This window comes from Rattus norvegicus, chromosome 17, assembly GCF_021556685.1.
Source record: "Rattus norvegicus strain SHRSP/BbbUtx chromosome 17, alternate assembly SHRSP_T2T, whole genome shotgun sequence".
Classification (NCBI taxonomy): Eukaryota; Metazoa; Chordata; class Mammalia; order Rodentia; family Muridae; genus Rattus; species Rattus norvegicus.
In genome coordinates, this window is record NC_141550.1 from 60040185 (window position 1) to 60065110 (window position 24926).

Consider the following 24926-nt stretch of genomic DNA (forward strand, 5'->3'; position numbering starts at 1 on the left):
GTGGCCTATCTGGTTTCTGGCTGTAGGGTCGTGATTTAGAGTTCAAGTGAGATACCAGATCTGAAGTACCCCAACTCTGAAGGGCAGACGTCACCGTCCACACATTGGCCCGCCCCTGAGAAGACAATGCAACTGTGCATGTCCGATAGTTGTCCATCATTAGATCTGATGCCATCAAGAGTACTAGAAGGGAGCTGGGGCTCACTCCACAGAGGGGTGACTCACACCGCCATGTGTCTTTAGTAGTCTGTCAAATATGTTTGTGGAGGACTTTCATGTGATCCTGTCACTCTCATGTGTAAGAGAGCAAAGGCTCCTATGATTTGTCCACTACCTGGGGCTGAGCTTTGGGAAAGCCCAGGCTGGAGGCAGTTCCCACAGCTATCTCCATTGACCAACTCTCCTCCCTCCGTTACCTCACTTCCATTTATTTCCACATCCAGGGAGATTTTCAGAACACCCAAGAGATGGCTGTTTCTCATTTTACATGCTAGAAAAACTATAGCCAAAGAAACACCTAAAACTCCATTGAAACAGCAAGTAGTAATAAAGATAGGCCCTAGGTTCAGATTTTCCAGCCTTATTACCACATCTTCTTCCCTCCACAATGACAGGTTTTCAAGCTGGGGATAAAAATAATAGAGTTGATAAATGATGGAGAATGAGCAGCCCCAAAAGGGATGGACAGAAATTTGAGGCTGTGGGTGGGATGGAGGGTGGTGATGGAGAGCTTGCCCAACATGCTCAGACCCTAATTTTCCCTAGGAAGAAAGAAAGGAAGAGAAGGAGGGGAGGGAAGAAGGGAGAGAGGGAGGGAGGGAAAGAGGGAGAGAGGGAGGGAGGGAAGAAGGGAGACAGAGACAGAGAGAAAGAGGAAGAAGAAGGGAAGGGGGAGGGAGAGGGAGAGGGAGGAGACTCTCTGTCTTGTGTAACTGAGTGACACAGAAGTCGCAGCCTTCCCTGAACATCTGGAAGGCCTCAGGAGCAATGATCTTGCTGAGGTCTCCTCTTGCTCCATATTTTAATTTTTCATTTGTATGCTTTGCTGGAATAGAATATTCACACATACATTAATCTCTTCTAGCTCTTAGCTAGAGAGAAGAAAGAGAAATATGTTGTATGTGCAATATGTTGCTTATATAGTCATGACCTTGCCTGGGAAGTGCACTTATATATGCTTATATTGCCTGCCAAAGGCAATTCATTTATCTACAGGTAAGTTTCTCCCATGCTAGACATAACAAGAGGAGAGGGACCTTTCAGAGCATCTATTCAGCTTGTCACAGCTCCGTCCCACTTTCCTGAGTGACTTGTTTAACTTTTGGGAGGTATCATATGTGCTGTGGTGTAAATAATATTTGAACAAGAAGGAGATTATGAAGTTGCCAACTAAAAAGGCATTTGAAAGATAGCCCATTACTGTGTTTAAACACCCCTAGCATTAGCTTACTTAGAAAGCTCTTCACACGGAGTACTCATTTAAAAACAACACTCTTTGTTCTGAAGGAGGTGCCCAGCTCCCGCCTGACAGCCAGCACTTAGGGAAGTGTGGAGACTCCCGACAGTCTTATCAATCGGCAGACTGGGCACAAAGAGTCAGGTGCACTGGCTCTGCCTGGAAACCGCAGGCTCTCACTCTCAAAGGACACTGGCTCCAGGTAAGTGCTTACAGTGTTAAGAGACTCTGAGAGCAAAGTGGGTGCCATTAGCCAAGGCCTTGCAAGCTTGGGTGCTTATGGCCTGGACTCCCTTTTGTTTTGTTTTGCTTTGCAATGCTTTGCTTTTGGTTTGTCTGCAAAGGGGATGATGAGTGCTGGACAACACATCTGATTTCTTCCCTCAAACCTAATTAGTTGGAAGAGGCTAAAAGGAAGGGACACTCGGCTACAGTGCAAAGATGTCTGGTGTGTGCACACTAGATAGCCCGAAAGAGCTAGGAGAGGGCTGCGGGTGAATACGTGACTTGCAGATTACAAAGAAAGCTATCTTTAATTACCTGGAAGATCAAGGCACTGAAACTTAATTATACCTTTCTTCAATTAACTTAGGAAGAAAACAGTCTTCCATTCAGTGAGACACCTTTTCAAGTCAGCAAGCTCCGTGTGTGTGTGTGTGTGTGTGTGTGTGTGTGTGTGTGTGTGTGTGTGTGTGTTTGCTTCTGAGACTGGATATCACTCTATCACTCCACAGCCCAGGCTGGCCTTGAGTTTAAGATCCTCTTGCCTGGGCTTCTGGATTCCTGCGATTACAGGCTTATATTCCCACACATACCTGGTCTTTCTAACTTACTGTGACCTTCATGCGAATACCAGGAATTAAGAGTTTCCATAGTTATGGTATTCATAACAATAAAACCCTAATTATGACAAACTATGACCCAAAATAAACTCTCTTCCTTTAAAGTATTTGTCAGAATATTTTATCACAGCTCCAGAAAACGTTACTAAAATATCATATCCCACCCCTATCCCCACTTGCCCCAAAACCCACCCAGGAATGAGACTTACTTGCTAATACTTTATCCTGATCCTCAAAGCATATTATGGAACCAAAGAGCCTTCGTGGGATATTATGAGACCTTTATGGTGAGGCACCAAGCTTCACTGCCCTCCCCTGGGAAATGGAGACAGAACTCAATTGTGTCAGCAAGCTTCTCTACCTGTCATACCCAGTTCATAAGATGGCCTCCAGAGAATTTTTCCCTCAGGTCATCTTGGGAATGTCCCTGGTTAAATTTGCTTGGTCTCCGCTCAGCTCTCCTCTATGATGGGGAGAGATCCTATGGGTATATACCAGTTCCCTTGGCCCTAACCCCTGGGTAGGCTCTGATCTACGGTGAAGAAGAACAGAGTGGTGAGAGGTGGTTAACCCGAGCATTTAATGAAGATCCAGTGGGCACTAAAGGCAAGGCTGAAGAGACGACACTCAAGCTGAGATCTACTGGGAGTGGCAGATTAAGCCTCCTCTATGTCCTGCCATCTGGTTTCTGAAATCCAGAAAGAACTTTTGCTGTATTTTCTCAACTTTCTCAATTCCACTTCTTAAGACAAAATCTCAACCCTGCTTCTTAAAACAATGAAAAACACCCAAACAAAACCAGGATCTTGCTATGTAGCCTTCCCTCCTCTCAAACTTGCCAGCCACCTGCTTCAGCTTCCCAGATGCTGGAATGATAGGGGTGTGGCACCACATCCAGCTTTATACACACAGGAGCTTTAAATACACAAAGACCGTTGCTCCTAAGTCATCCACCGGCTCCTCTTAGATGTTTTCTAACCCGGGTCCCAAAACTGACACACACACATCTTTCCAAAGAGTCATCTTTGTGCTGTGGCAGCGCATGGCACCACAGCAAGCACCATTGTTTACCTCGCATTCAATCAACCCTTCGTCTTCACTACCCTCACATTCTGTCACTCCCAGCAGGATTTAAGGGCCACTGAAAGCTCCTAAGTCACTACAGAGCACTTTCCTACTGAAAAATGATCTATCAGGGATTTCTCCCAAGAGGATAAACAATAGAAGTCAGAATTTCCCAGCAGCTCATTTCTCTGACAAGGAGAATATAATAGAAGTTAGATGTTCTCATGATGGGCTCTATTTAACTAGACCAGATTGTGGTGGAGAGGGGTGTCCTAGGTTCGAAGATAAGACCCTCGGGCCAAATCCTATAACTAAAAATCTCTCTAGGAGCTTGCTTTGAGTTCCAGTAGACTGTTTTTATCAAGACATGGGCAGCAAAGAGCCAATAAAAATTATATTACTAGGGCATCTTCTTTTACTGCCATGAGGGCATTTATTCCATGGAAATAGTTACCTTTAGGGTAATTATGCACACACCCTGACATAATGGAGACCACACCCATGTATGAAATATCCTCATTTTGTATGTATGCGTTCAAAGGCCCAAGCAAATTTGTGTCTGAAGAACCAGATACCTCAGTGCATGTTAACATTATTTGAATTTTACAGAGGAAAAAAAAGACATATCCTCTGTGTTTCAATATTGAACAAGAGGAAATGATAAAGCTAATTTTGTAACAATGTTATCTGGCACTATTCATTTTCCATACTTGTCTGACAAATCAGAAACATTAGGGAATGCTGGCTTCCACTGCCTGGACGCTTCCTCAAGTCCTAGACTCTGGACTCGGAAGGGTGTCTTGTCAGAAGTGTACACACAAAGCAATCCTTGTGTTTTGCTTTCTGCAATTAGGACCTTTCAGATAAGAGTTGTGACCACTCTGGGTCCAGCTTCTCAGTGGGTGGGGCTTGTGCTGTCGTCAGTGACCTGGGCATCTGATTTGATCTTCAGCTCTTCAGCTCTCCCAGGGCACAGAATACCAGTCCTCTTTCTTGCGACACACATGGAGTCAGGTTTAATGGTTTGTCCTGAGGCCCTATCTTAGACTGGAATCAAAGCTGACATTCAAAACAAAGAACACCATCGTCATCCCTGCAGAACAAGGAAAGCCATTAAAAGCTGAAGCAGGACTTGTGTTGCCACAGAGGCCAGACAGGTTTTTTTGGTTGCTTTTGTCAGACGACACACTAACAGCTTGATAATTGGGGCATGGTTTACTGGCTAGAGGATGTGCCTTGCTGAGTCATCTCGCCTGCTATTAAAAACCCTGAGGCAGCCCTGCCCTTCTACTTGGGGGTCCTGTCTGTTGAAAGCCCCTGGGCATTACCTCTGAGGAGCCTCTGTCACACCTTGAGTGCTTTCTGTAAAAGGTTTTATTTTGATATAACAGGAGACTGGGGACTGAACACCCACACATGAAGACTAATATGTGAAAGCAGCCAGTTGGCAAGGGAAAACTGGGCCCTTGACCACCTAAACTTCCTACAGCAAACAGAGTCTGAGTGGGAAAGACCCACCATACACAAACTTGAAGAGGAGGGTGTTATACAAATGTCCTATAACAAGGGTCAGGGCTACAGGACCCAAGTCTTGCTAGGCACTTTCTCAGCTCACTAGCCAATGACCACTCTTGGGATCACTTTTCCTTGCTTAAGATCACTTGGGATCACTTTTCCTTCCTCTGTCTCTAACTATCTACTCCTGGTGCAATCCTGCTAAACCAGACTCGGGCCCTTGGTTCCTAGGCCTGCTTTCCTGCATAGTGGAGGGTTTCTCACTCTCTGAAGGCTCCATCCTCCATTTCCTGTTCACTGATCACCCTTGCAAAAGGCCTGGCCTTCTCTTTCCTTCAGAATCTCCATCACCCTCCACCAAGCAGTTGCCCAGATCAACAGCTTGCCCATCCTACTGTTTTTCTCTCAAACACTAATAAAATTATTTCCAAGCGTCCTCCTGAGAACATTTTAAAACTACTTTAGTAACAAGGCTTTAATTATTATGACATATTATTATTTATATGTTATGACATATATAAAATTATTAGTATTATTTTAAAGCAATATTAATGAGAACCAAAAGGGACCTCGGTTTCCCCAGTAACAGTGGGAATTTAACCAGCATTCTGGATACCTTTGTGGATGATGTCTAGAAGCAATTGAATTTGATTCTTAGTCCTCTGGATGTCCAGTTGTTCTACATAAGAGCTCCAATCTTTCACACGTTTCAATATCAAAAGATGCTTTCTTCATTCCCTTCCTCCCTCCCTCCCTCCTGTTCTCTCTCCTCTTTCACTCTGTCCATTTCTCCCTTCCTCTCTACTGTTTTCTCTTTCCTTTCCCTCCTTTCTCTGCCCCATTTGGCCATACATCCATCCACTCATCCTTCCCTCCCTTCCTCCCTCTCTCTTGTCTTCTCTCTTTCCTCTCCCCTTTCCTTCACCTTCCCTCCCTTCCCAGCTCTCTCTCCCTCCCTCTTTCCTTGCCTCCTTCCTTCCTTCTTTCCCACCCTCTCTCCCTCCCTCTTTCCCTGATTCCCTTCCATTTTCATTGCTTCTTTCCCTCCATTCTCCTTTTGGAAAAAAAAAGTTTGAAAAAAATCTCTATTTTTAAGTTTTTTATTTAATGTAAATATGAATGTTCTGCCCACATGTATGACTGTGCACCACATACATGCCAGAAAGGGTCATTGGAAACCCTACCCTCCACTTGAAGACACAGAGGGTTGTAAGCTGCTCTGTAGGTGATGGAACCCAGTTCCTCTGGAAGAGCAGCCAGTGTCCTTACTTACTGAGTTATCTCTGCAGCCCTGTGGAACAAATCTCTAGCAGCTGTCTGTGTGTCTGATGGTTTGCTCAAAGTTACTTATTCGCTATACTGCCCCACCCATCCACCCCACACTCCTAGTGCATCTGCCAAGGCCCCTACAGTCTTATTTTTTTATCAGTTGATTTACAAATGAGAAAATTGAGTTCCAAGTAAATTCAAACACTTACAAATGTCCTAACCTTTGATCCCTGCTACACATGAGACTTGAAGTCAGATTTGTCTCAGTTCGTTTCCAAGTTTCTATTCTTTCTATAGGTCCAATTTTGATATATGGCACTAGATCATATATGTTAAAATCTGAAAGAGGAGTCAGGCCAGAAATGTGGCTCAATGGATAACAAACATTTATTCATAAGATATGTTGTAGATGTTTATCAAAATGAAGAGTACTGCTGACTGACTAGGGGTTCTGATTTTGTACCTCTTTTGAGGACAGACAAGATCTGTATTTTGACAAATAGCTCAGAGACATTGTGTTTAGAGACCTGGGGTCGTAACTTGAGAAGCACAAGTGGGGGCATTATTTGTTGGTATCTCCATTCCCTACCTCTAAGGGGCGAACATAGCACATATCCAGAACCACAGCCTGATTGTGAGCATGAGGCTGGAGAAAGGAGAGATAGGAGCCCCTATCTCTGGCCTGCAGGTCAGGGCAGTTCAACCCCACATAGCCATCACGTAGGACTTCACCTTCCAGCACCAGTGCTTAGAGCTGTGAGTGAAGACCAACAGACCAACGAGCAATCAGGAAACTGAGGCCTATCCAGACAGTGTCCAGTGAGCAAACAGGCCTATCCAGACAGTGTCCAATGAGCAAACAGGCCTATCCAGACAGTGTCCAGTGAGCAGACAGGCCTATCCAGACAGTGTCCAGTGAGCAAACAGGCCTATCCAGACAGTGTCCAGTGAGCAAACAGGCCTATCCAGACAGTGTCCAGTGAGCAAACAGCAAACAGGCCTATCCAGGATGATACTTAGTTATGCTTTGTAGAGGACTAAGTCTGCCTGCCTGCCTGCCTTCCTTCCTTCCTTCCTTCTTCCCTTCCTTCCTTCCTTCCTTCCTTCCTTCCTTCCTTCCTTCCTTCCTTCCTTCCTTCTTCCCTTCCTTCCTTTCTTTTCTTTTTTTCTTTCTAGAAAGTAGACAAATGTCAATGAGCTCTAGAAGTCCTAATAACAAACAACACAGTCTCCTGATCAAGGTATTTGATGTCACTGTCTGGCCTGCCATACCTGTTGAAAACATAAAATGTTTCTTGAACTGTGGTTCCCCGTTTGACTCATCAGAGCCTTCACCCCAGGAGTCTTGCTCAAGCACGAACTGCCAGCCTGAACACCCCTATGCTAGCACAGGTCTACTGAAGGTCCCAGATCTTATGTTTGTCTCCCGTGCCCGGGGGATGCAAATGCTGCTGCTCTGAAACAAGAAGGACAGGGCCACCCATGTGGCTTCAGCTCTTAATCAAACCTCGGATTTTGGAGTTTCTTAGCTATGACAAAACATAAGCCTTATGCCTCGCTTAACCTCTGAGAACTGTGCCTGTGGTTAAAGCCAGGTAGGAATTTCCCACAATGGTTCTAAGTATACTTGAAAACTTTTTTTAAGAGTAAAGGTCAGTAAATGGAAAAATCCACATTTTTTTGATGGACACTATTTATGTCCCATGTTGTCTGTCACTCCAGAGGTCTCTAGGGGTATTTACTAGAAAGATTATCTGTTTCCCCAAACCTAATGCCTCCTTCTATTGACATAGATGTAGGAGGTTCAAAGGAAAAGTGGCTGGTTTTCCTTGTCTGCTTTTACCCTTACTGGTAATTATATCTAACCTGCTGCAGCTGTAGCTGCTGCCACTGCCACCGCCTTCACTGATGTTAGAATCCAGCCTTTTCAGCCTCTGACCTCATGGATTAAGCAGCGCCCAAGTTCTCAGACTCTCCAAGACTCAGATAACCACTGTTGGGCTATAACATGTGAGCCTATTAAGTCCCCTTTGTGATACATATTCACTTCCTGGATGGGTTCTGCTCCTCTAGAGGACTCTGGCTGGCACAGTATTGTGTGTGTTTGTTGTACCTCTTTAATAGGTAGCACTTCCTTTGTTTTTAAGACATAGAAACAATCTTGCTTCAAACTAGATTAAGAAAGATGATGATATTTCAATTTGTAGTACTTTACAACTTAGCAGTTAAAATTCCAATTCTGGATTTCAGTTTGGCTTGCTTTAGACTCCAATACAATTACCAGCATGAGCTTCTATCTACCCTTGCCTTAATTGGTGGAATTACTGAGTTGTCCTTTGGGATTCTTGAGGTCTAATACCCACCATTAACCAATCTCCATGGCCAGGAAAGCTTGAGGCACATGCTCCTCCAGGCTGCAGGAAGCTGAGAGTAAGCATAATAGAACTTAGAGCTATGGGTGAAAGAAGAGGAACAGTCAGAAAAATGCAAAGAAGGGGTACAGTAAAAGAGAAACCATGAGTGGGTCATCAGAGTAAATGGGGATGTGGGTAGACAATAAAGGGGGCTGACTGAAAATGAAGAATCAAAAACACTTTCAAAGTCATGCTCAGAAAGATTTTATTCTTTTAGATTTATTGTGGATGGAAAAGTATAGTTTTGCAGAAATTGTGAGTTATTTAATTTTTTTTTTTTTGGTTCTTTTTTTTCGGAGCTGGGGACCGAACCCAGGGCCTTGCGCTTCCTAGGCAAGCGCTCTACCACTGAGCTAAATCCCCAACCCCGAGTTATTTAATTTAAATGTGTCATTACTGAACATAGAAAAATAGGTTAAATATGAGGCCATATTCACGTCATTATCCCTGTAAAGTTAGGCCCAGATGTACCCATTTTCTCTTGCCTTTCCTGTATTAGACACTGATCTTCTTGCTTCCTAGTGTCAGTTCGAATTCAAATCTGTATTGCCATTCCTAGATTACAACTTCAGGCTTGAGACATCACTACTCACTATCCCTGTGACAGTCTTCAGCAAGGTGGAGTCGGTTTGACAATCTATAACTGCATGTGCACACTGGGAAACCTGGCCTCGGTTGACCTTATGTTTGAATGCTGTTGGCATTCAACTATGACCAACCACACCTGAGAAACTAAGAGGACAAGCCTTGGAAGCGGCTAGTTTATGTTGGGGTTCTTTTTCTGCCCAGGGTCAAGTCAGTAGAGAACTGAGAAATTCTACTGAGTACTGGGAGCCTAAAGCCCTTGTCGCCTGGCCAGCCAGTTTAGTCATTCAATAGAAGAGACTCTGAGAAAGCCAAAAGAAAAGAAGCAGAGACACTGTGCCTTCCTTCCTATGGTTCAGCCCATGGTCACAGGCCCCTCCTTCCTATAGCCACACAGCAGCCCATCAGCTGTTTTTAATCTCCAGGGTTAAATGAAAGCATAGAAACTTGCATCACCTGGCATCTGATATTCATTTGCAAATATTTATTTCTTTGCCGAACATTATAAACCCTAAGGAAGCAAGGACTCCAATCCACCAATGTGTGTCTGGGTAGCACACGGATGCTCAATCAGTGATGGGCATTTGTATTCTCTCACATATATAGGCAATGGAGGGAGTAAGTTATAAGGAAAATCTGAAAGAAATAATGTGGCAGGAGCTAATGGTGAAAATGAATGAAACTAATTTGAGAGTATAATAGAGTGGGGCTTCCTAGGATGGTTGGACGAGAGAGTGTGTGACAAAGTAGATTAGAGTTCCGTGAGCAGACTCAGATGGGAATATTGTCAAGACAGTGCAGATGTTTGTGCGACTTCACTGCATATAATAGCTAAGTCACTGTCACCGATAGCCTGACCAAAGCAACTGAAGGAAGAAAAGGTTGATTTGGGCTCACATTTCAGAGGTATTGTCTATCACATAAAGAAGCTGAGGTGGCAGAAGCTGGTGACTTTGCATCTGCAGTCAGGAAGCAGGAGGAGATGAATGCTGGTGCTTGGCGCTCTCTCTCTCTCTCTCTCTCTCTCTCTCTCTCTCTCTCTCTCTCTCTCTCTCTCTCTCCAGCCCAGGACCCAGGAAATGGGGCTATTTGGTTTTAGTGTGAGCCTCTCACTTACGGTTAACCTCATTAACATAATTCCTCACAGATACATGTAGAGGCTGAAAAATCCCTCAATGATATTCCCAAAGGCTTGTCTACTAGATTACTCCAGATCTCTGTTGACAATTTAGATTAACTAAACAGTAAGCTATCAAATGCTGGTGACATTTAGGTGACTTAAAAGCCCTGTAAAGGCATGTTCACTGTGTGCCAAGGGAATGAATCCTGGAGTTCTCCTGAATATTGGATAAGTGTTCCACCACTGGGTTCTTTCTACACACGCCAGTCCTATATGCTTTATTCTAATTAAGCCTTAACACAATCCTGCAAGGTATTCATTCTTCCCATTTTATAGATGGAGCAGCTGGGGCTCAGAAAGGTCAAATAATCTTCCAAGCTACTCAGTGAAAAGCCTGAGCTCTAAACTCTGTTCCTTGACACCCATGGCCGGTTTGTCTCTTCTATCCAACAAATGGAGTCTTTGTGCTCAGCATAATATAAGCATCCTCCACTTGCTAAATAGCATCTGCAGACACAGGTTCTGTTGAACATTGTCTCTGTCTATGAGCACATGCATTTAACTAGATCCCTAATGTACACAGTTAATGATTCCATTTCCCCACTTTTAACGTTACAAATAACTCAACAGAGACAGCCTTGGCACATAAAAAATGGTTCATGCTTCTCTAATTATTTCCTTAGGATAAAATCCTGAAAGTGTTCTTACTTCAAAGACTAAACACTGAAGGCTTTGATAGGTGCTGACAAAATGCCTGAGGGGAAGTTCATTCACGGGTAGGTTCCTTGTCCTGTGTGGGATTGGCTCCTCTCATCCCACTTGCCAACATTACGAATCAGCAATCCTTGTCAGGTTTTGGCAGTTGGTGTCACTCTTTAATTTGCATTACACTGATTGATGACTTTGAAAGCCTTAAAAACATGTTTATTGGTTGTAGCTTTTTTGGTTGTTAGCACACATATATAATGGTTTGAATATGAAATTTCCCCTCCAGGCTTAAGTATCAAACATTCATCTTCCTAGCCTCCAGTAGTACTAATTTAGGACGTTCTGCAAACTTTAGGAGAACCCAGCTGGAGGAGCTCGACAGCTAGAGTTGGGTGCTAGATGGTATCCTGCTCCTTTCTTGTCCTGCCTGGGGAAAACAGACATTAACAATTTTACCAGGCTGTAAACTATGGGCTACAGTAATGACCACTCTGGAAAGATATGACACACCATCCTTCCACCATGGAGCTATCCCCAAAAGCACAGGGCAAGAGATCATGACCTGAGTCCTCTGAGCCATGAACTGTTGCTATATTATTAAAAAAGCTTCCTGCACATTGCTGCTCTACTCTGGGACCCTGGTACTCTCGACCCGGATGGTCACTCCCTGGTGTTAGTTCTGGCCTGTAGGACTAACCTTAATTTATCTCAGTGGCAGCTGGCTTTAGTGAGGCAACAAGCCATGTTAGCCTAGCTATCTTCTGGCCCAGCGGTCTTTCTGCTCCCATTGCCAGTCACCCTGGCCAGCCATGGCCAACCATGGCCAGCTGGGAACTCTGGTTGTTGACCTGATAATATCAAGACTCAACAAACTATAACCAAACAACCAGATCTATATGCTAAATACTCAATGTAGAATACATTCACACAATAAACTTACAACTAATTGAAAAGGATATAAACCACCCACCTAGATAAGATAAATTTGTCTACAGAAATCCACCCCAGCTAACTTGGCAATTTAGGGCTACCTGGATCTGGGTCACTCTTCTCAGTCTCCATTTTGATTCTCCCTCCTTCTCCTTCTGTCCCTCCGTACAAAAACTTTGTCCCTGCCTTATTCTTTTACTGTCCAATCATGACCTTGATTTAACTTGTGCCAGCCCTCAACTGCATAATGACATCAACCTACAATGAACCAAAATAGGTTACTAAGTACTGTCAAAATGCCCCAGGTGAAATTCACATATATGTAAGTTCCTTGTCCTATGTTTTCATATGATTTGCCAACACTACAAGTCAGAATATCTTGTCAGATTTAGGCAGCAGCTCTAAAACGCTACCATTCTTTAATTTGCATTACATTGATTGATGTTGGGTTTGAAAGTTTTAAAGACATAATAATAAGACTGATTCTTTCATCCAATCTCCCACCCAAATTAGCAATCTTTACTGGGGAGAACAACATCCTTAAGTTTATGTTTCTTTCAACTTCAGGCAGCTTTATTACGTGTCATGGAGTCTCCTCTCTTCAGCAGTATTACTGCTTATATAAATTTAAGGATGAGTCTGATGGTTCTTATAAGTTTCAGGGACTCCCTGAGCCTTGTAACTTGTTCCTACTGAGCCTAGTAGAATTAGGTTACTTCTTGAGTCTTAAGGAACCTCTCTCTACCTAGAATATTTAAATTCATTATAATTGCTACACTGTACACTGACACAACTTTTCCTCCCCTATTTTCTGTCCAGAATCCAAAGAGTCTGCTGTTTAGACATGAACATAACAGTAAGAAAAGGCCACTTTCTTGGCCTGCAAGAGATTGTAGGAAAGCTTATAAAACAACTTCTAAAACAAGTCAATATACAATTAGTTTCTTTTAAAAATAATCTTTATAAAGGAACTTCCACCCCTGTAACCCATCTAAACTATGCAGTCAGCTTGGGAACAAACATATTCCCTGCACACACACACACACACACACACACACACACACACACACACACACACACACACACACCACATCCAAAGCTAAGTAGCCTGGTAGCCTATCTGGGGTGGGTTCAGGTTCTCTGTCACAGCATTTGTTTAGATCAGCTCCCATCCCTGAAGTGGGTTTTATAGTTGTTTGGTTTAAATTAAAAGTTTGTAAAGGTTGTGTTCAAAGTATCTCAGAAGATCTGACCATTTGTAAAGTAAACTGCTCACCATTTACTAAGCAATCAATCACAGACAGCATAGAGGTAAGGTGCCATTCTGATTAACTATTAACTTCTGCAAGGAAGGGAGGAAGGCTTCCTATGTCAGCATCCCAATATTTCCTGCATCTGGGTGTCTATTTCGTGAGGCTGTATTTCTGTCCTTGATATGAATTTTTACTGAGTGATCCTCTAATTGAATATAATGCACATAATTCTTAATTTCTGTGATTATACTGTTATCTTTCAATGTAAACAATGTAAACATGGGACTGCCTTTGGTTTTTGTTTCTAAAAAAAATCCAAACAAACAAGCAAACAACCCTTCCTGTTTTGTTTTGTTGATACTTTTGGGAGAAGCAAATATAAATTACATTTTAAACTAGCCTTCTCTGCATTAACAATGTAAAAATTACTTCCCTGGTTGCTACCTGATACTTTCAACTTTGTATTGTTCAAGGTTCCATCCATGACTGTATGCCCAGCTTTATAGAGTGGGCACCGTTTTCTGCCTGGTTTGCAGGACCCCAATTCATCAGGAGTAAACCAACAGAACAATTTTATGAAACATGAAGCCTTCTGACAGAGGGAGGTTTGTTCTGCGTGGGTGTCTGACAGCTCCACTCTCTGCAGTCTGGACCTGTGCACAGACATGGTTGGTGTGATGCTGTGGTGCGGTCTTTCAGACCTTTAACAGCTTCAGTCACAGAGTGGACATTCAAGGAGACTTGGTCAGTACGGAATCAGACATCTCAGACTACTGATGAGTTGAAGGAAAACAAATGGTGAGTGGGTCAAGGACAGGGTCTACAGTGTTTGACCAAAGATTCCAGAAGGGTTTGTAGTCCCATTGTCCAATATTTCATGGACACATTCTCACATCATAGCCTCACAAAATGTTTAAATTCCAACTACGTAAAAACACGGAGGAAGCTTTTAATAAGTACTCTCATGTTTTTCATTTTTGGGGCTTCTCTCTCTCTCTCTCTCTCTCTCTCTCTCTCTCTCTCTCTCTCTCTCTGTGTGTGTGTGTGTGTGTGTGTGTGTGTGTGTGTACACATGCATGAGCACTTGCCCTATGTACATGTGCATAGGTTAACCAGCAGTGACCTTTGAGTCACTTCGACAAGACTCAGCAGAGAGTTGTGACTGACTGGGGTTGTATTTGATCTGAGCAGTCAGAAAACACCGTGAGGCAGCTGGGGAAGGAGTGCATTCTTAACCTAGAGATACTGGACTGTGGGGAACCAAGGCAGGGCAGAATGTCGTCCAGATGTGGCTTGTTTAAGCATCACGTTCCCTCATAACCTACTTTACCGCTGAACTCTGCTCCAGAATCCCCTCGATACAACTCATCTTGTATTCCTTGCTAACAGAATCTCTGTGCTTTTCACTCTACTCAATGGTCAGATCTTCAGGGGATCTTGACATCTTCCCCAACCCCAAGCTGACTGATGTCAATGACTCAAGATGTTCTCAAAGCCTTTGATGGAATAGTTATAGCCTGTGAGGTCCAGTGGGGGGTGTATGCCAGTAATTTTTACCATCACTATAGCCAAACAACCTAAAAGGAAGAGTCATTTTTACTCCTGGTTTTGGTATTCAGGTTGTTGTGAACCCTGCACTCAGGCACAGAACCGCTCACTTGCTTTTCCTGTCTTTCCCCCCACCCACAGATGGTGCCACACAGACTGATGATTCTTCTCTCTGGAAGACCTAGAGCTGATCTCACGGTCTCCTAGGGGATTGTGAACCTAGACAAGTTGAGCCTGAGATTTAACTAAACCAGATATGTGTTGAAGGGATGGCAACTGGGAACAGACTCAGGGCACAATGGCTGTAAGGATACCAAAGCGTAGGCAGGCATAGCCTCATGTTAGCACACCCAGACTTTAAGTTTTAGGAAAAGGAATTTGGAATTTCTCTGACCTTCAGCTGTAGGCCTCCTTTCGTGTTTGTGTTTAGTATGGATGCTGTCAATGCATAGACCCTTAGCAATCTCATTATATGCTTGTTTCATGGGAGAAAAAAATGCTCACATTTATATGGTTACATGAGACTTTTCGGTGATTTCATTATCAATGGAAATTAGCCCCATGCCTATGTCACTCAGATATTTAAGTCATTTCAAAGAGGGAAAATTCCTTTGTTTTAATTCCAAATAAATTCTGAGTTCAAATGTTCAATTTATATTTCCTGTTCAATGATGAGGTCCCCAGGACCCAGCCTGGCTCACCAAACTCATTCACCTTATTAAAATGATGGTGAGACATTGGTCACAGTTGATGGAATCATCATATATTTCAGAAATGAGATTGAAATGATGAGCTATATCATAAGTGATATTTCCCCCTATAAAGGTAATTTCTCACTTGGAGTTTACACCATCACCCTTCTATGACTGATCCATGACTTTCCACAGCTAAGCAATAGTTTGAGCAAATTAAATGATGTGGTTAATTTTATAGATAGAAGGTAGCCAAAGACTTGAGTCTCTTCTGATTCAGCCTAAGAATTCTATGCTTGCCCAATCTTCGTGTCATGGCAGACAGCTATGGAAGTCTGAAATACAAGAACTTGGCTACAATAAAACTGGTCATTCCTATGCCATTAGTGAAGTTTTACAAGATGTTATCAACAAATGACTAGTTGAAATAATTTCATTGGGTTTTTTTTTTATCAAAGCCAGCACCCTATGATGATCCTGACACTATGTCAGATCTGTCAGCATAAAAGCTACATTTCTGCTTAATGTTTTCATATTGTAAAAACAATGTAGTAATTCTTTTTCATATTTGACTGGTTGATCATTTTGTAAGTAAAGTACTATAGTTCTCAACCTTCATTTTCTCAAGCATCCTTCAGTCCAGCGTTGGAGTGAGAACATTGACGCTGTTACTGGCTCGTTCTCAACATCACTGAGATGTGTAGGCAGATGGTGGCCCTGGCCACCATTCCATTATAGACAAATAAAGTTTAACAATATTCTCAGATGGGAAGCTTCCCTCTCACCTGGTTTAGAAGCATTTTACACTTTTAAGCTTTTAAACTTAAAGGTAACCTGTGTGGCGCTGCACCAAGTTCTCGGTTGTATGGATAGCTCTCTGGGGTTTGCACTTGCTGAAGCTCAAGTGTGCTTTTTCTCCAAAGTTCAGGAGTTGGAAAGTTGTTTCCCAGGGTGACGGTTTATAGAGGCGTCATGGAAATTTGGAGAAGTGGGACCGGGTAAGGGGGAGGGGATGCTTTTTTATTGTGCATGTGTGTGCATATGGAATAAGTGCATGTCTTTAGGCCCGTGTGTGTGTGTGTGTGTGTGTGTGTGTGTGTGTGTGTGTGTGTGTGCGCGCGCGCGCGCGCGCGTGCACGTGCCCGTGAGCCAGAGATTGATGTCTGGCATCTTCCTCAATCACCCTCTGTTTTGTTAACTGAAACAGGGTCTCTCACTGACTCAGAGTTAGCTATTTTGGCTAGTCTGGCTAACCAGCTTCCCTATGTGCCCCTCTGACTCTGCCTGTAGAGCTGTTGGATAGTAGGTAGGCCTCCATGCCAACCTTGCCAATGACACTTGCCATAAGGTGACATAGCCAAAAGGAACCTTTCCCCATAGCCTGCACACTGATTTTTGGATGTTCAGCCTCCAAAATTGTTAGCTAAAACCCCATATTTTCTCTTTGCGAGGTTACACTGCCTTGAGTATTTCACTGTAGCAGCCCAAAATGTACAAACACAGCTCCTTGGGGTTGGGGATTTAGCTCAGTGGTAGAGAGCTTGCCTAGGAAGCACAAGGCCCTGGGTTCGGTCCCCAGCTCTGAAAAAAAAAAGAAAAGAAAAACAAAACAAAACAAAACAGCTCCTAGGGTTGCCTTGTGGACCACTGGGTGGGAGAACCTAGATTGTGGCCTGTCTCAATTGAAAGAATCAATACATATTCATTAAAAATCAAATCAGAAATGAAATGTATCTAAGGTTTTGCATTAAAATCGCCGATCATGCCAATTCACTTTCTAACACATCGAATCATATTAATTTGTTGGTTTCGTAGACAAACAACTGGGTCATGATACCCAATAATAAATGGAAACCCAGAAAATTCAAGGTCAGAAGCTGACAGTGCCAAAAAGAGTGTAGGCTGGTTCCACATAGCTTATTTACCAAAAATGTCCAGGTCCCTGCTGTTGCTAAGGTAACAGTAGCTCTGTTGATAGCCTATGTGCTATCTGCAGTGAACATGATAGCCTGCAATACATGACTCTGCACTTCCATTAATAGGCTGCCCCACTATCAGAGCAACCAGACTCCAGACCTTCGCTCAGCTTGGCTGGACACCAGGTGTGTAGAGTCTGGAGATAACGTGGGCAAAGCCGGCATCTGGCTGGGAAATGCTGGCTGCAGATTCATTGATGGCCAGTCCAAGCTACTGAGGCTTGATCTTTCCTTCCTGCACTTTTATCTTGAAGGTGATACAGTGAATTCGTGAGATGAAGGACCTTGCTGAGGATCACACAATAGGACCAAGGTTATCAACTCAAGGCAATGATACACTTTGTTCCAGAACCCACCACCTCAGGCTTCCCACTTTGAAGGCCCAAGAGACAGTGAGCCTGGACCCTTCTAGTCAGCAGAATCCACCATTTCAGACAGTCTTCAGGTGGGAGCCTTCTCTTGGCATGGATGCTTTGAAACATGACTCTTCTGCTTCTCATCCTCTGTGTTGAGAGAGGCAGGTTCCCCTGTAGGCATGATGCCTCTGGCTGGATGCTGAGGACCACTTGTACCTATTAGTACTGGCCCTTATGCTTCTGCGGATCTCCTAGGATTTCTAGTGCCAAGCTTGTATCTTTCCCAAGTGTGGACATTTGGGCACAGCTTGTGTTCTACCTGACTGCTTTCTGTCCAGGTTCATTGCCTGATTCATAGCTTTTGCCTATGCCCAATTCTGAGTTAACCTTCTCCTTATTTCTTCATGCTCTCTGAACACTTCAAGCCTTGCTTCTGATGGACTACCTTTACCCTTACAGTGACCTAAGCCTCTGTAAAACACCAGGCTCACCTTTTACTGGAATGTGTTTCTCTAATACTGCTTTAGTGTTTTTTCATGTGCTGTGAACTCAGCCCCATATAGACAGGAGGTTGGTGTGGTTGTGTTTGCTCATTAGCTCATTACTAGTTATTTAACTGGTCTTTCTGGGGGCTGGGAAGTACAAGGTTTACAGTTCCCATATTCCCTGTCTAGAGCAGGCTTCCTGCCACAATTTCATGTGGATGAGTAAGACTAGCTAGTGTCCCTTAGGTCTTTCTATTATAATTTTAGTGTGTGTGTGTGTGTGTGTGTGTGTGTGTGTGTGTGTGTGTGTGAGAGAGAGAGAGAGAGAGAGAGAGAGAGAGAGAGAGAGAGAGAGAGAGAAAGAGAGAGAGCGCACTAGAGGTGTTAGGCACTTAGGAGCTACAGTTACAGGAAGTTGTGAGCTGCCAGATGTAGATGCTGGGAACCAAACTTGGGTCCTCTACAAGAGCAGTACATGCTCTTAGCCTCTGATCCATCTTGCCAGCCCCTTGATTTCTTTTTTACTGTTCTTAGGAGGTAATTATCACGTTGGTCCTTGGGTGACAACATATGAACATGATGGACACATATATTTAAAGCATACTATTGAAAATGCCTTGATGCTTACATTTTCCTCTCTAGTTCACAAAATACCTGTCACCTCTATTTACAGACACCCCCAATATCTTAGAGTCTGGGTATTGGAACGCTCTTCCAGGATGTTAGCCATACCTTGAAGACCAGTGCTGGGCACGAGAGTGTTTTAATTTTTTTTCATTTATTAATATCACTCAGAGCACCAGATTGATCATTGTCTTCACCTTTGAGGAGCCAGTGTCCTCCTGGCACTCCCCATGGTTCTGATGAGTAACCAAATTCTGAAATCAGTCAGTTCATATACATCAGAGAGGATGATAAGCTGGTGCCCTGGTAAGCCTCTGCTATGCCTTCTTGTGCTTACCAGTGGCCACCTGAGTGGCTTTTCCTCATTGCTAGAAAGTTTGTCTTGGCCTGAACCAAATTTGGACCACAAATTACCAATAGAATTCGAATATATACAAAAACAAATGCTAGAGTGTTGTGGTTCTGTCATCAGTAGCTTGGAAAGTCTGAGCAAATATCAATCATCCATCTCAGAGCGAAATGCTTATTACTCTATGTTGGTCTGGGGGAAATTTCTAATAATGTAATTAATCAGGGACAGTGAGAGCATAATGCTATGGTTCCTACAGGGAACGATAGGTCTTGATGCTTCAAAATAGGTAATGAAATGATTTTGTAACTCGTTATCTCTGCTCCTGCTTTCTTCCTTTAGACTTGGGTCTCCAGAGGGCCAGTTGCTCCTTCAACAAATGGAACAATTTCTATTTTTACCAAAACCAAAGGACAGTTGGCATCATTGAGAAAAATGCTGAGCTTCTGCCTTTCAACATGGCGGAAGGTCCTTAACAGTGGTAGTGGGGGACAGAATCACTGTGAGATAGTTTCTTACAGGTTTGTTCAATAATAGGAAATCGGAGTCCTGCCAGATACAGAGACAAGGCGCTGTGGGGTTTTAACTTGTTTAGTGTATGCATTTGTGTGTGTGTCTCTGTGTGTATGTGTCTGTGTGTGTGTGTGCGCGCGCACGCTATTTATAAGCTTATGTGAACATGTGTTTATGGAGGCTGGAAGGCTGCTGGATTCCTTCTTGGTTATTCTTCACTTTTAGAGACACATTCTCTCACAGCTCATTACTTCATCTACTTACTGAAGCTCATTACTTTGGCTGGCTACTTAACTCTGATAATCTGGCCTCCATTCCCGTGCTGGGCTTATAGCCATGCACAGACACACCCAAATTTTATGTGCGTGCTGGGTCCTTAAACGCAGGTCTTCATGCTGTGAATCAGGTACCCTATTCATTGGGTCATCTCCCAGATTTAACAGGCTTCTTTATTTATATGGACAAAGGGAAGAATTGAAAACACATACTGGAAAAAAACTGACAAGTGTGGCTTTTCTTGTTTTTTTTTAATTTTATTTTTCTTGGATGTTTTATGTATTTACATTTCAAATGTTATTCCCTTTCCCTGCCTCTCCCATACCCGCTTTCCCCTCTCCCTGCTTCTATGAGGATGCTCCTACTACCTCCCACACACTCCAACCTCAATGTCCTGGCATTACCCTACATTGGAAAATGAGCCTTCACAGGACCAAGGTCTTTTTCTCCTCTTGATGCTGGACAATGCCATCCTCTGCTTCATATGTGGCTGGAGTCATGGGTCTCTCCATGTGTACTCATTGGTGGTGGTTTAGTCCCTGGGAACTCTGGTTGGTTGATATTTTTGTTCTTCCTATGGTGCTGCAAACCCCTTCAGCTCCTTCAGTCTTTTCTTTAACACCTCCATTGGGGTCCCCCTGTTCATGGTATTGGTACAGAGACAGGCAGGTAGATCAATGGAATAGAATTGAAGACCCAGAAATGAACCCACACACCTATGGTCATTTGATCTTTGACAAAGGAGCTAAAACTATCCAAGGGAAAAAAAGCATTTTCAACAAATGGTGCTGGTTCAACTGGAGGTCAGCATGTAGAAGAATGCAAATTGACCCATTCTTATCTCCTTGTACAAAGTTCAAGTTCAAGTGGATCTTGGACCTCCAAATAAAACCAGATACACTCAAACTAATAGAAGAGAAAGTGGGGAAGAACCTCAAACACATAGGCACAGGGCAAATTTTCCTGAACAGAACACCAATGGCTTATGCTCTAAGATCAAGAACTGACAAATGGGAACTCATAAAGTTGCAAAGCTTTTATAAGGCAAAGGACACTGGCATTAGGACAAAATGGCAACCAACAGATTGGGAAAAGATCTTTACCAATCCTACATCCAATAGAGGGCTAATATCTAATATATTCAAAGAACTCAAGAAGTTAGACTCCAGAGAATCAAATAATCCTATTAAAAATGGGGTACAGAGCTAAACAAAGAATTCTCAACTGAGGGATACTGAATGGCTGAAAAGCACCTAAAGAAATGTTCAACATCCTTAATCATCAGGGAAATGCAAATCAAAACAACCCTGAGACACCACCTCATACCAGTCAGAATGGCTAAGATTAAAAACTCAGGTGAAAACGGATGCTGGCCAGGATGTGGAGAAAGAGGAACACTCTTCCATTGTTGGTGGGATTGCAGACTGGTACAACCATTCTGGAAATCAGTCTGGCAGTTCCTCAGAAAACTGGACATAGTACCACCTGAGGACCCAGCTGAACTACTCCTGCGCTTACACACAAAAGATGCTCCAACATATGACAAGGACACGTGCTCCACTGTGTTCATAGCAGCCTTATTTATAATAGCCAGAAGCTGGAAACAACCCAGATGCCCTTCACAGAGTAACGGATACAGAAAAAGTGGTACATTTACACAATGGAGTACTTCTCAGCTACTAAAAACAATGACTACATGAAATTCTTGGGCAAATGGATGGAACTGGAAAATATCATCCTGAGTGAGGTAATCCAATCACAAAGGAATATACATGGTATGCACTCACTGATAAGTGGATATTAGCCCAAAAGCTTGGAATACCTAAGAAAGAATTCACAGATCATATGCAACCTAAGAAGAAGGAAGATCAAAATGTGGACGCTTCAGTCCTTCTTAGAAGGGAGAACAAAATACTCATGGGAAGAAATATAGGGACAAACAGTAGAGCATGGACTGAAGAAAAGGTCATCCAGAGACTGCCCCACTTGGGGACCCATCCCATTTGTAGCCACCAAGCCCAGTCACTATTGCTGATGCCAAGAAGTGCATGCTGACAGCAGCCAGATATGGATATCTCCCGAGAGGATCTGCAAGGGTCCTACTGATACAGATGAAGTGTGGCTTTTCTTAACAGAGGAAGCTTGAGAGATGCCACCACAATTCAATTGCTTGTTGTATGAGGTTTTCTTTGTTGTGACAAATACCTGACAGACACAGTTTAGGGGAGACTAGTTCTGGGTTATGGCTTCAGATAAATGGGACAGAGTAGTTCACATCATGGCAGCCAGAAGCTCCACCAGGCTTCCTTGCTGCAGCTCCCTTTTATCCCTTCAAGGCCCCCAGCCTGTGGGGCGGAGCCATCCATACTCAGAATAGATCCTCCCCCTTCAGTCAGCACTCTCTGGAAACAGTCTCAGGCACAGAGATTTTCTTCACTAACTTCTAGGCCTTTCTCAACCCAATCAAGTTGACTATCAAAACCAACCATTGCATTTATCCGTGGACTCTGGAAACCTTTAGCTGGACCTAAGTCCCTGCCATCCTGCAGGAAACACTGTGTTGTATTCAGGGACCCTTAAGCTTGGGTCCATACATAAACAATCTCTGCCTGTTTGAGGCACCATTGTTCTGCCTCCTCTCTAGCATGTCCTGGACCCTAATATGATCTGCAGTATGAACTCCAGCATAGGAGTACAAAGGGTGATTTTTAACAGCTACTCAATGATACAAACCACCAGCCAAACTCAGCACTTCCAAGTTCTGTCAATTAAAAAAAAAAAAAAAAAAAGGAATCACACAGAGACTTTGTCGAAACATGGATATTTGTGTCCACTCCTAAACAGCTCTGTCAGACAGGAGACACTAGCTTTCAAGACTATCCTCACCTGGGCAGGGCAAAGGCTGGAGCTCAGGCTTGCCCTGCAGCTGCTGCACCAGGCTGGACTCTGAATTTTCCTGGGTGACCCCCAATGCACACACACTGTTAGAAGAGCTGCCTTCATCGCTCTACCCAATACCCAGGCTACAGGCCTGACTGCTAATCACAGGAATGCTCAGGTCAGACGCAGGACCTGACCACGGGCTTTTGTTATGCTGGAGTTGCTACACTGTGCTGATCTGCTATTGAACCGGGCAGTCACTAATGATAAATAAGAACAATCTTCAGTGGGGCTACGCTATCACATGCCTAGCTGGGACTCTGCTTAGCTGCTACGTCCACGCTCGGCCAATTCATCTCCTCTCTATCCACAGTCAGTTAACTCATCTCTCTGTTGTCCAAATATTCCGTGGAGGCAGTTCCAGGCACTGTGAGGTAGGTTCAAGGGCTAAGGGATTCTATGCATGCGTGTACACATGCGCAGTTTTAAATACACAGAGCCATCACACTTAAAGGGAGTTCTTGTTTAATAAAATCAAAGTATGTGCAGGTTCTGCTTAAGTGGAATTGGGACAATGATTGCCCATTTCATTGACTAAATATGGAAGCGACAATAAGCTACAAGCTGCCGAATGTTCTTCAGCTTTTCCTTTATCTGCACACAGAGATACATGAGGACGTGTCCGAGAACTTGAAGATGTCACTCCAGGATGATTAAAATGATGCAAAATTTCCCTTTTCTTCATCCCCTATCCCCCATCCCTTCCTTCCTCATTTTTGGTGTGTCTCTGTCTCTGTCTCTATCTCTCTGTCTCTATCTCTCTGTCTCTCTCTGTGTGTCTGTGTCTCTGTCTCTCTCTCTGTGTCTATCTGTGTCTCTGTCTCTCTCTCTGTCTCTCTCTGTGTGTCTATCTGTGTCTCTGTCTCTCTCTGTCTCTCTCTCTGTGTCTATCTGTGTCTCTGTCTCTCTGTCTCTCTCTCTGTCTCTCTGTCTCTCTCTGTCTATCTGTCTGTCTGTCTCTGTGTGTGTGTGTGTGTGTGTGTGTGTGTGTGTGTGTGTGTCGGTCTATGTCTGTGAGTGTTGGTGTATGTCTGTGTCTGTGCATCTACATGTTATGTTATTGTGGGTTGAACTCAGGGCATCATGTGAGCTTTGTAATTGCTCTATTACTGACCAACATCCTCCATGTCTCCACTACCTCCCTTCATATTTTTACTTTAAACAGGGTATCATAAGCCTGCCTAGGCTGACCTTGAACTTTGTGCAGACCAGGCAAGCCTTAATTGGTCATCCTTCTGCCGCAGCCTCAGGGGTGTAGCATCAGGCCCTGTTGAAGCGGCACATTTCTTGTGTACTTTCTGAATCTGTTTCTTGTATCACAGCCTGCCTACTTCTCCCCTCGTTTCCCCAGCACAGCAGCCAATGGTGGCTCGCCACTTACAAGATGCACTGGACAAACCCTAGACGGTGACTTCTAGGGATAGAATGTGTCTCTGAAGAAATAACAAGCTCTCTTCTTTGGTTGTGAGTCCAAAAGAGCCACTTGATAAGTACTACCTAGGGAGAAGGCACAATCTAAGATAGACAGAGCAGCCTCTTAGCCTGGATAGAAAAGAAAATGGCTTGAAGTCTAGAATAGCCCTAATAGTGAATGTCCAAAATCCAGTATAAGGGCTGAGACCGGAGGATCACAGGTTCAAGGCTATGCTTGGCTGTACCCTATGAAAGTGATCCCTAAATACACATGGAAAAGAGTCCTTGCTTCCTGTGCTGGCAGGACACCAGGAGTGCAAAGAACTTCAAAAGCAAAGGAAATTTTAAGTGGCTCACCAGAAGCCCGGAGCCTTCAGTATTCTTTCTGCTGGGGACTGGTGCAAAGTTAGTTCCACTCTGTATGTGACATGAGCCAGTTTGCCTAGACGCTTTATCAATAGAACCCTGGCAGACTTCCACAGTGGCAGTGCCCAGACACTGCAGAGCAATCTACATTTGTCAATAAATGCAGGATCTCTTTTTCATATTGATTCTGGAGTGAGGATGTGGACCCCTTCCTGCCTTTCCTTATCGCCC

General features: G+C 43.6%; 1 long non-coding RNA gene across 1 annotated transcript; it reads left to right on the top strand.

Moving 5' to 3' along the window:
* Positions 1–1572: 1572 nt before the first annotated feature.
* LOC148000214 (uncharacterized) lies at positions 1573–16899 on the top strand. The gene is made up of 3 exons (XR_015641297.1): positions 1573–1658; positions 13631–13955; positions 14847–16899. It is a non-coding gene; the product is annotated as an uncharacterized LOC148000214 (long non-coding RNA).
* The last annotated feature ends 8027 nt before the right edge of the window (positions 16900–24926 follow it).